The 13,027-nt window shown below is 45.0% G+C and overlaps 1 protein-coding gene across 4 annotated transcripts in view; it reads left to right on the top strand.

Annotated features, from left to right (window-relative positions):
• The window catches only part of LOC127582697 (zinc finger and BTB domain-containing protein 7A-like), a 131,287-nt gene that overhangs the window by 72,803 nt on the left and 45,457 nt on the right, over positions 1–13,027 (top strand). The gene's annotated exons all lie outside the window — the stretch shown is intronic.

Below are 13,027 nucleotides of genomic sequence, written 5' to 3' on the forward strand. Positions count from 1 at the left end.
ATGGATTTCATAATCTCTAAGCATCCCAAAACAGCCAATTATATACTTCTAGTGTTACTGTCATAATGTACAAAATATGTGCACAATAAGCTCACATGAAAGGCCATGGGATGGTGATCAGATGATTTGTTTATGATATGTCGGTTAAGATTAAATGTTGGGAAGAACACCAGGAGAGAGATGTGCTTAACTTTCAATGGTGCTCAGGGGCAGGTGGGGCCTCTGTTTAACACCTCATGTAAAAGACAGAAAATGTTTCTCTGAAGCTTTAGTGTACATTTTGAGAAACGTTGCTCTCACATGACTGGGAAACTCCAATCAATTGCCCCAAGGTCAATTTGATACTTAAAATTTCACATGCCAAAGCAATGCTGCTCTCCAGGAAAGCATGAGGACTTCATATATCCATTATTGCACTGTTACAATTAAGTTATGGAAAGTGTTCATTTCGGTGCCCACTGAAGAAATCTCAGCAAAGTGCAATGTAGCTCTTCACCATCGGAGGAACGTGTGAAGTGATGAAGCAACTCCAAAGGGATGTTCTGTACTGGGTCACTGGAGCTACTCTGGAGATTGTATTGCTCAACAAATAACATGTGTTTCACATGTAACATGCAGTGATTAACTAAATAAAGTGGCATTCCATAACAGTTGACAAAATGGTGTGCTGAAGCAAGATTCACATGCTCTATCACCAGGTCCTCCATGGGCTGTGGTACTGGACTCCTCCAGCCTGCGATCAGGTGCAATTTGGTTTAAGATCTCTTTTGTCCATTGATCTTCAAAGAGTAATTATTGACAGTCTGAGAGCCAATAAATCATGATTGGGGGATATCACTAATCAAATGGAATATTTAAATGCCAAGGTTTGGCCTTTTTAAAAGGTCAGTGGTGGTGATGCCCAGTACATGAGTGCTGAAGACAGGGCTGGAGATTTTGCAAACATGTTCAGCCTGTCGAGCAGAGTGGATGATGCACCCTGCTTCTTTCCAGGATGCCCACTAAACCAGAAACCAGTCTACCACCAATTCACTCCATGTGAAATCAAGAAACAGCTGAAAGCACTGAATGCACCAAAGATTTATCATATGGGACAACACCCTGGCTGTAAAACAGAAGAGGTGATTCCCAGCACAAATGCAATGTGTTTCTGCACAGATACAACGCTAGCATCTACCTGAAAAATGGAAAATTGCCCAGGTAAGTTCCATTTGCCAAAAAAAACAGGATAATCTGATCTTACTAATTATCCCCAATCAGTATACCTCAGTCATCAGTGACAAGGTGTCAATGACAGTGCAGTCAAACAACTTACTAACCAACAATTTGCCCACCAGTGGCCAGTTTGGATTCTGTCAGGACCACTTGGCTCCAGATCTCATCACAGCCTTGGACCATAGAGCTGAATTCTAGAAGCAAGGCAACAGTGACATTTAAGGCAGCATTTGAGCTGATGTCACATCAATTATCCAGATTAAAAACTGAAATCTAAAACCAATCTTGCTGCAGGAGTTCCTCAGCACTGAGCCCAACCATCTTCATCTGCTCCATCAATGAATGACCTTCCATTCATAAGTTCACAAGCAAAGTCGTTCACTGATGAATGCGCTCTCGTTACTCCCCTTGGCTTCTCCGACAGCATTAACAAACTCGTGACGTTGACCATCAAGTCGGACAAGGGCAGCAAGTGCTTGAGGATACCTGCAGGTTCCTCCACCGTTCTGACTTGAAAATAAATTGCTAATCTTTCATAGTCGCAGAGCTTAATTCCTCGAAATCCCCACCCCTCAACAATGGAAATACCTTCACCAGAAGGAATGCAGCAAGTCCAGAAAGTGGCTTACCCCTACCTGGAAGGCAATTGGGGTTGGACTATAATGCTGGCCTCACCAATGACGTCCACATCCCAGAAATGTATTTACTTTTATATAAAGAAGAAAACTGGCTGGAAATCTGAAAGTAAAAACAGAAACTGCTACAGATCCTCAACAGGTCAGGCAGCAAATATGATGTGAGAAAGAGTTAACATTGCAGTTCGATGATCTCTCATCAGAACCTCACGAGCTGTGTCTTTTCCCCCCTTTCATTTAATATAAAAAGCACCTCCCAAGGCCTTGATATTTCAAAGCGGTCACAACCAGCAAAGTACTTCTTAAGTCTAGTCATTGTTGGAATGCAGGAAATATTCTGCATAAATGAACTGCAATAAACTCCCACAAACAGCAGTGTGATAATGGTTTTTAGTGGTATTAGCTGGCCAGGGGTCAGGGAGAACTCACAGGATCTTCTTTGAAATCACACTGTTGGATATTTTTTAACATGCACCATAGAGAATAGATAGGGCCTTAATTACTCATCTGAAGAAATAGCACCAGCAGTCAGTCACTCCCACAGTAATATACTGAAGTTGGTGCTCAACTCTCTGGGGTGGGACTGGAACCTGTAAACGTCTGATTAAGAAGCATGTGACCACACAATTGTAATGTGATGTTGATAAAACTAATGGCAGTCTTTTAGTCATCTCTCCTAACAGTTGCGACTTAATTTTGAAGGGTTTCAAACACTCCTGTGAGTCAGGATGTTTCGAGAGAAAGAAATGCCATCTAAATGCAAGTTGTTATTGTAACAACCACTGTCAATTTGGTACGGTAACTATTTCACTGGAAGGGTGGGTTTCCTCCACCCTTGCATTACAGTTTAGACCAAGAGTTGTGACTTTCCATCATTTGCTGCACCCTCGATGTCGAACACTAGCACAATAAATTCACAGAACAGGAGCATGGGCACTTGCTTAGTGAGCTTGGACCAGGAGAAGATCCTTGACAGAATATCACACACATACCTGATGAGAAACGGGGTTTAGGAGGGAGTCTGCAATTGGAAGCGATTGCTCTACACAGACACCAGTAGCACAGTTCAAATTAATGGTTGGGAAATGGAAAGCTTCTTGATCAAATCTGGAGTTGGGCAAGGCTGCCCTCCCTCCTTTGTGTTGTTCTTGTATCTATCCCAGCCTTCTGCCAAATCTGTCGGAAAGGTTGTGAACATATACGAGGGGTGATGACCCAAGGTAGCGGAGGCACTCAGGTCAAAGTCTCTCTGTACTTGGACAACATAACCAATTTCTGCTTCGATCCCCTGTCATTCCTCAGGTTGATCAGCATCATTGATCTGTTTGAACTGGCCTCTGGGGACAGAGTGAATTGCAGCAAAACCAAGGTCAGGTTCTGATCCAACTGATCCTTTGGTCCCCCAGGGTCAGATCCAACTACCTGAACATGCTGAGGGTCTATCAGTCCACAGAGCTGCAAAGGATGGATGCGGCCACGTTGCCGGGAATGTTCCTTTCATTTTGACTGTGCTGTACTACTTGTCCTTTGAGTAGAAGTTTGGACAAAAGATCACTTCTCTCACAAGTCAATCTGACAGTGGCTGCACAGAATGTCCTCCAGACGCTGTGTGAAAAGAAGATAGGGATCCCATTAGGTGGTTTCCTGAACAGGCGATCAAAATAATTTGGTAGAATGCCTCACCGCCAAGACTTTGGAACAAACCAAGTCTTTGCTTGGTTGACGAGAAGAGCCACCCCATCGGATCCTTTGTCCAATCGCCCTCCAGGTTGCTGTGGTGGGGATGAGGCAGTGATTCACCTCCTTCTGGAATGTATGTGTGACGAGAAGGTCTGGGAAAGGGATGTAGTGGCCTTTGTCAAGATTCATCCCATAAAGAGGGACAGTGAGTTGGGCACCAACTGGCCTGGAAATTCTACTGCATTCATAAAGTGATGGTAGACAGACGCAGCACCGACTGTCTGGGTCATTGACAACATCCTGTGGAAACTTAGACCGTAAGACATAGGAGCAGAATTAGGCCATTCGGCCCATTGAGTCTTCCCCACCATTCCTCTCTCAACCCCATTCCCCTACCTTCTCCCTGTAATCTTTGATGCCCTTACTACTCAAGAACCTATCAACTTTAAATACACCCAATGACTTGGCCTCCACAGCCATCTGTGGCAATGAATTCCACAGATTCACCAGCCCCAGCTAAAGAAATTCCTCCTCATCTCTGTTCTAAAGGAACATCCTTCTATTCTGAGGCTGTGCCCTCTGGTCCTCAAAACTCTCCCACTACTGGAAACTTCCTCTCCATGTCCACTCTATCCAGGCCCTTCAATGTTCTGTAGATTTCAATGAGATCCCCCCTCATCTTTCTAAGCTCCAGTGAGTACAGGCCCAGAGACATCAAACACTCCTCATGTGTTAACCCTTTCATTCCCGGATCATTCTTGTAAACCTCCTGTGGATCTTCTCCAACGCCAGCACATCCTTCCCTAGATGTGGGGCCCAAAACTTCTCACAATACCCTAAATGTGGTCTGACCAACACCTTATAAAGTCTCAGCATTACATCCTTGCTTTTATATTCTAGTCCTCTCAAAATGAATGCTAACGTTGTTTTTGCCTTCCTTACTACCGACTCAACCTGCAAATTAACCTTTAGGGAATCCTGCACCAGGACTCCCAAGTCCCTTTGCACCTCTGATTTCTGAATTCCCTCCCCGTTTAGCAAATAGTCTACGCCTGTATTCCTTCTACCAAAGTGCATGACCGTACACTTCCCCACGCTGTATTCCATCTGCCACTTCTTTGCCCACTCTCCCAACCTGTCCAAGTCCTTCTGCAGACTCCCTGCTTCCTCAACACTACCTGCCCCTCTGCCTGTCTTTGTATCATCTGCAAACTTGGCCACAAAGCCATCAATTCCATCATCTAGATCATTATCGTATAACGTGAAAAGTAGTGGACCCAACACCGACCCTTGCGGAACACCACTCGTCACCGGCAGCCAACCAGAAAAGGCCCCCTTTATTCCCACTCTTTGCCTTCTGCCAGTCAGCCAATCTTCTATCCATGTGAGTACCTTTCCTGTAATACCACGGGCTCCTATCTTGTTTAGCAGCCTCATGTGCGGCACCTTGTCAAAGGCCTTCTGAAAATCCAAGTAAACAACATCCACTGACTCTCCTTTGTCTATCCTGCCTGTTACTTCCTCAAAGAATTCCAACAGATTTGTCAGACAAGGTTTCCCCTTAAGGAAACCATGCTGACTTCGGCCCATTTTATCATGTGCTTCCAAGTACCCCGAAACCTCATCTTTAATAATGGACTCTAACATCTTACCAACCACTGAAATCAGGTTAACTGGCCTATAATTTCCTGTCTTTTGCCTCCTTCCCTTCTTAAAGAGCGGAGTGACATTTACGATTTTCCAGTCTTCCAGAACCATTCCTGACTCTAGTGATTCTTGAAAGATCACTACTAATGCCTCCACAGTCTCTTCAGCTACCTCTTTCAGAACCCTGGGGTGTAGTCCATCCAGTCCAGGTGACTTATCTACCTTCAAACCTTTCAGTTTCCCAAGCACCTTCTCCTTAGTAATAGCGACTACACTCACTTCTGCCCCCCGACTCTTGAATTTCTGGAATGTTGCTGGTGTCTTCCATCGCGAAGACTGACGCAAAATACTTGTTCAGTTTGTCCGCCATTTCTTTGTTCCCCATTACTACCTCTCCAGCGTCCTTTTCCAGTGGTCCGATGTCCACTCTTGCCTCTTTTACTCTTGATATATCTGAAAAATCTTTCTGTATCCTCTTTTATATTATTGGCTAGCTTACCTTCATATTTCATCTTTTCTCCACTTATTGCTTTTTTAGTTGCCTTCTGTTGTTTTTTAAAAGCTTCTCGATCCTCCAGCTTCCCACTAATTTTTGCAATATTGTATGCCCTCTCTTTTGCTTTTATGCTGTCTTTGACTTCCCTTGTCAGCCACGGCTGCCTCTTCCAAATGGGCACCGGAAAGAGTTTGTAGATGTTCTGCCCAGTACCCTGTTCACTGGTGTGTATGGGCGAGTGGGTGCAGGGTTGGGGGTGGAGGTTGCAGAGGAGGTGGGGACTGGAGGGGGTGACTGGCTTGATCAAATCAGTGGAGATCAGAACAACAACACCTGGCGTTCTGCCCGAGTAGTCTACAACCCAATGGTATGAACATTTAATTTTCTAAATTCAGGTAACCACACCTCCTGTGCGTTCTCGCTCTCCCGCGCTCTCTCTCTCACGCTCTCATGCTCTCTCTCTCCTTCGGATCCACTCCAGTCCTTCTATTTTTGTTCTGTTTCCCATTCTCCCCCTCCCAGTCCCATCCACCTACTACCCACACATTTGATCCACCAGATGCCCTCCTCTTCGGGTTCCATCTACAATCCACCTCTCCCCTAATGGTTCCCTTTATCACCTTCCTCACCTATCAGATTCCAGCACTTGTGGTCCTTGTGTCCCTGCCTATCATCCTCCTGCCTGTCTCCCTCTCCTTCTCCCGTATCTCTTCCTGTCCATCATCCCTCACCCCTCCTCAGTCCACCAATCACCCCTCCCCCCTCTCCTCTACACCACTTATCTTCCCCCTCCACTCTCAGTTCTGTTGCAGGGTTTTGACCTGAAATTCCTTTCCCCTCTCTTACAGACGCTGCTTGACCTACCGAGTTCCTCCAGCAGTTTTTGTTTGCTCGATCAAATCAGTCCTGTAGCCAAGGTGGTGGTGTGGGCGGCTGGGGTGGATGGTGAAGGGAGTAGACCTTGGGGCTGTCCCCCACCTCCACTATTCCACCACCCATCACCAAAGGGAATGAAAGTGGTTTATGTGACAGGCGTCTGTGTCTGGTGCTGTGCTGGGAAGATTCTTCTGGCTGAGTGGTGCCCACTGATGTTCACTTGTGACGACTTGGTCCACATTTTCCTGGATTGCCCCAATGCCAGGGGAGTGCTACCCTCCCATGCACCTGACCCAGAAACTGCCAAAGGACTGTGCTGGTGTCCAACACACGGAAGAACCAGGTCACATTTATGGACTGATGCATAACAACTTGGAAACGAGCATTATTGTCTTTCACTCTGAGGGAAAACTATTTGAAGATTACTAATGCTGAAAAAATTGAATTATGCCATCAAATTTTTGTCATTTTGCAGGAAAAATAATGTATATTTTAATATCTCTCAGAATGCATTGTGATAGAAAGCTGCTGCTAGTAATAAAGTGAAAGAAAGGTTGAGGAGCTGCCTGATTTTTTTTAAACCAGTATTCCCCTACGTTGCAGCTGAAAGGCTGGGCATGGACGATTTATGGTGCCCTTGGCGGTGATAGCTGTGTACTGTGACCTTGTTCCTGTACATTGTCTCATGACAGGCACCACTGTGTTCCTCCTGTCCCTACACGGGCCTGTTCCTGAGGATTTTGAGCATGCGTTGCCAGCCAGATCTGAAGAATGCTGCAGGGAGGTCCCTGGAGGGAACACCACAATTTAAAAGTCAAGCCTCTTTCAGTAGGACATTAAAGACTGAGCACAGACACTAACCACCATTAAAGGCTGCATAACATTAAATATTTAGTAGGTTCTAATGGACATAATTAGGGGCTTTTATTTTTTCCCCATTACAGGAGCTAAAAACAAAAGCTGCTTCAGAGTACACTCAATGCCTCTTGTTTTGAAAGTCAGCAACTCCTTGTCTTAGTTAAAACTAAAACAGTCTTCCAGCTGAAAGAATGGCCTCCACATTTTAGCTTCTCCAGAGGAATTTTTTTCTTTGTTTAATTCTGTCAACCAATGGAGCAGCCCTGGACCCAGTACCTGTTGGGATCAGCCCAAGAGGAACAGACGATTAATTAAAGCAATGGCTGTCTTGGTTTGCTGGATTCAGTTCCATTCTGGGCAACTGGACCATTGGACAAACCTCTGAGATTGGCACAGGCTGACTTCTGTGACTGTAATGGTGATGGGTGCTGCCACAACAGAAAGCTAAGAGCAGCAGTCCGACCCAGTACTTGTGCTTCAACTAAACCTCAGCCGCACCCCAAGAGAAAAAGCTGCATGTGCCCTTGATCTAGATTGGTCAGCCTTGCCACAGTTTCCTCTGGTGTCTTTAATGTTTCTTGTACCCAGAGGAGCACATTAATCTTGGCACACAACTGGAGAGTTGGTGTAGCCAGTGTAAATGCAAATAGGGAGGAGTAAGTCAAAACTGGAAAATGATGAGCACTATCCATATCTTGATAATGGAAGGAAAAAGAGACTTGCATTTCTTTAGCACTGTGGCATCCAAATTGTCTGTCGGCAAAGAGGTGGTTTTAAGTACAAGGGCCAATGTAACGCAAGAAGTGGAGACACAAAAGATGCAGATGCTGGAGGCGTTCATGATGATCGCAGAGTAGTGGTTGAGATGTTGGTCCTCTAGGTGATATGTTGATAGTAGTTGGGCAGAGACTTCTTCAAGCTGGCCTGATTAATCCCACCACAATGTGACGGGCATTGGAGCACATCGTTTCGTTCTTGTGAGTTCCTCAAGTACTAGCTTGATGTCTTCCTGAGGTGAGATGCAGACTGCAGTCAGGATGACGGCGGAGAACTCCCGCGGTAGGTGGAACGGCCGGCACTTCACTGCCAGATGTTCCAGGTTGGGGGAGCAGGAATGGGACAAGACCGCCATGTCTTGTCGTGTATGAGAGGGTTCTGTGAGCCACATTAAGGTCACAGAGAATGTTGCTTGGCTTACAATACATGTAAATATTAAATATTTACATGTATTGTAAGCCAATACAATACATGTATTATATTGATAGCACTTTCATCTGAGTCAGATCATTCAACTACAAATCTAGACACTTGGGTACAGTTAGGTGCAATTTAGGTTCTGAGACACCTGCTATCAGTTGAGCTGTTAAACTGTCAGCCTAGCTATCCTCTGGGTGTTTGAAGGAGAGCATGGGAGTCTTCCTTTGGCAATGAATTATGTTAATTTTTCAACCAAACCTCTAACAGATGACCTGATTGATTGTCCATTTCTTTGCTGTCTCTCAGAGCCTGTGCACAAATTGATCCACGTCTTGCATTAACACACCAGGTGCCGGAGGAACAGCTGGTCAGGCAGCATCTGTGCAGGGAAATAGACAATCAATGTTTCAGGTCGGGACCCTTCATCTGAACCTGATGAAGCACAGGAACTCAGTCCAGATGGGTGGTTGTGTACTTTATGAAGTGGTCTGGTGCATCTGCCACCTCTTGGTCTGGGAGAGAACACCAACATTGACTCACTTGTCCCTCCAGTGAATTTAGAGGATTTTGTGGAGACTGCATCATTGGTACCTTTCCAGTGCCTTGAGGTGCGAACTGTAGCCCGGGTCTCAGAAGGTGGAGGAGGGCAGGGATCATTGTTGCCCAACGACTGTGGGTTTTGTGCCAGGACTGTGATCTTGATCTTCAAATAGCTTTTGGTTGGTTGAGGAAAAAGTGTGTGGGCACATTGAGGGCTGTGCCGATTTTCATCATCATTGTCTGCCTTTGCAGAAGGGTGGCAGCTGAGATATGGGAAGTGGTCCACGTTTTCCAGGATCCCCCCATTAACCTTTATTGTCAGAGGGCAGTGTGGTGTAGCTTGGTGGAAGACCTCCTGTTGAACGTAAGGCCCAACCTCTCGTTTGCTTCAGTGAGAGCGTTGATGATGGCTTGCAGCTTGGGCTTTCATGGTGCACAGACGCAGTTGGATGATGTATGTAAACCGTGGAGGGAGGGGGTGTGGAATACCAGATACTGTCATTGAGCCTCAGCTAACACCAGTGCATGTAACCAAACTCCACACAGACAGGACCCGAGGTCAGGATTGAACCGGGGTCTCTGACGCGGTGGGCCAACAGCTCTACTAGCTGCACCGCTATGCCGCCCGATGAAAGACCAGTAGACTTGCTCCCATCTTGGAGTGAGTCTACTCGTCTTCAAGAAGTGGACAATTTTGGGCAAGCATCGCCAGGGCAGTTTCCAGAGCTCCAGAGAATAAACGCTTGGTTGAAAATTCAGGTTTCTGACTTGTCGGTTGTTTGGTTTTTGCCCAGGCTCTGTGTGGTTCTTGGCATTGTTGAAGTGAAGCTCTCTGGAGGTCTGTGACCCTAGAATGGATAAGGAAGTTCCATTGTTAAAGTTGGACTTTAGAATGAAACCCATTCCTGTATGAGCCTGCATTGCAGTGAGGCGATAAGTATAATCACTAAAAAAAATACACAGCTCTTGTATTTACACCCATTAAAAGCCCAGGGAAAGACAAATCTCAGCCACATTTCAGAATAACTACTTAAAAAATTGTATTATGTTGGATGGCTGGCATTATATTTATTTTAGGTACATATTTAATAAATTGAGAGTCTAGTGAGGCTGATTTCTGTCCTACAAAAGCTGCTAGAGACACTCACAGCCTGTCCACTGACATCCTCTTTTGCTTTTCCAATAAGCAGTTGTCACTGGGCTGGAGTCAGAGTCTCTGATCAGGAGCCACCTGCCTGGCTGTCAGAAAGCCACAGGAAAATTGACTATAAGAGATGATGGCTCTGTTCTGGCAAGTATACACACTGCGATCTTTTTCTGTGATTTAATCTGCCTGTATCCTGATGGAAACCAAAAAGAGCTGACATAATCTGAGCATTCCCAAGTGCCGAGGAAGTGTTCCAGTGGTTTTTAGAGCACAGCAGCTTGTGTCTCTTAATTGCGAGCAATGCAAAAACAAGTTGGTCCCTAAAGCACCATATCATCAGGTGCAGTACAGGTTGGAACGGATGGCCAGGAAGCTTTAATGCATTAAAGGGCACAGGATGATACCGCACAGGATGATACCACACACCACGAAAGCAAAGGGTGTGCAGTTCCACGCTCCTCTGACATGTGACTTCTGGCCTATTTTTAATGTGTACCTTTGAGTGGGAGCAGGAAGGATAATTTACCAGGGAATTCCTAAGGTGTAATTGCTTGGGCTTGGTGGGAGGAGGGCGGAGGCTTCGGTACTCTGACCTGCTGTAAACCATCTGGATTGGGAAGTCGAGAGAAAATTTAAATATCAGTTATGGAGTTCCAAAACAAATAAGCAGGTGATGATTGCAATAAAGCCCTTGATATTTTGCTTTCAATGTATTTTATTCAAAATATAGTTATTTTCCTCTGGGCTTATGGTCAATGGAACCACCTTGATGCAGGCTCAGGGTATCATGAAAATTCATCTGAACAATAGCAGCATCTCATGGCTGCTGACATAGCGAGGTGACTTTTGCTGATCATATGCAAAGTATCTTTAGAAGATGGGAGCATGAGATTTTTGCTGATAGAGCATATGCAAAGTATTCTGAAATTCCATTTTGGTATATAAAAGTCACAGCTGTGAACTGAGTTTTCTCAGTTTATTGCTAAACCTTTACTGTTGGGAGAATTGCCAGGCCTAGACATTATTTAAAAAAAAATTAGATAGAAGGAGATGTCACATGGGATATAACTGCTGGCATGGACCAGTGGGTTTAGAACATAGAACGAAGAAAACCTATAGCACAATTCAGGCCCTTCGGCCCACAAAGCTGTGCCGGACATGTCCCTACCTTCGGAATTACTAGGCTTACCCATAGCCCTCTATTTTTCTAAGCTCCGTGTACCTATCCAACAGTCTCTTAAAAGACCCTATCGTATCCGCCTCCACCACCGTTGCCAGCAGCCCATTCCACGCACTCACCACTCCTGACATCTCCTCTGTACCTACTCCCCAGCACCTTAAACCTATGTCCTCTTGTGGCAACCATTTCAGCCCTGGGGAAAAGCCTCTGACTATCCACACGATCAATACCTCTCATCATCTTATACACCTCTATCAGGTCCCCCCTCATCCTCCATCACTCCAAGGAGAAAAGGCCGAGTTTGCGTCCATTCTCTATGACTAAAAGATACACAAGCGCAAAAATACTCCTGAATAAATGAACCAGCCTTTTTAGCTAAAACCCTAATTCCACATTTCCACCAGGCCTGGCTTCACTGGACTTGCAGTTTTGTCACCTATTGGTTCTCGCATGTCCCCACCTGTTTGGATCCTTGATGAACGTTGGCTGGTGCATTGCCTGATCAGCAACAAGCAGCTATAAAACAGGCAGCAAAGCAGCCACCAGAACATCATTCTGACTAGAAGTATTGAGAGAAGACTAGATAGACCACAGACCAGGAGTTGACACTGAAGTCCCTGGAGTCCAGGATATTCTTAAGAAAATGCAAACACTTAAAACAGAAAGTGCATTGACTTTGATGGCAGTTGGGGTGTGCAGTGGAGTACACTGGAAGTCAGTATTCTGTGGTATACATTCTACTTGCCCACCAGGTCAGGCCTCATTTGTGGTACAGGGGAGATTTATTGGAATAGTACCAGGCATGAGGAGCCTATCTTGTGAAACATCCAGAAAAAAAATACGAGTGCAGAGAAAGTGAAGGGACGACAGGTGTTCAGCACTATGACGGGGAGAAACCGTTTCCGTTGGCAGGAGCCCAGCAACCAGAGGACACAGATTTATGGTACTTAGTGATTTTTTTAATTAGCAAGGAATTCTGATCTGGAAGAATAGTGGAAGAAGATTCGACGATAACTTTAAAAAGGGAATTGGATGTCCACTAGCAAAGAAATGTAGGACTACGAAAAAGGGAGAATGGAACTAACTGAAAGTCCTTCAGAGATCGAACAATGTGGTGTTATTTATCTACTGATGTTGCTTTAAGGCTGTTGTCTTTTACAGATGGTGTTATGTTATCACCTGTCCTCTAGGTTGCAACAAAGTAAATAGAAAGTTCCGGAGGCAGTGGATAAAGAGCACTAGAATAAACTATAAAAATGTGTTTGAGTTTTTTGTGTCCCTGTATGTCGGTCGGTAAATACACACAGCAATGGACTTTATTAATTGTTAAAATCCTACTGAGTAAACGTACTATAATGGCAGCAAGGAACCATCAAAATCTGCAAAGTCATCAAAGATATTGAGTTACTATATGATAGTTTTGTCCTATCAGTGTAATTAATCATGACAGGTCTGAGGCAGAAAGGAATGCATGGAGAACATATAGGGATAGGGCAGATAGTGAAGGGACAGTGCAAGTAAGTTTGTGACTGTCTCATTTAGTGAAATGAGAGTAA

This window comes from Pristis pectinata, chromosome 24, assembly GCF_009764475.1.
Source record: "Pristis pectinata isolate sPriPec2 chromosome 24, sPriPec2.1.pri, whole genome shotgun sequence".
NCBI classification, from domain to species: Eukaryota; Metazoa; Chordata; class Chondrichthyes; order Rhinopristiformes; family Pristidae; genus Pristis; species Pristis pectinata.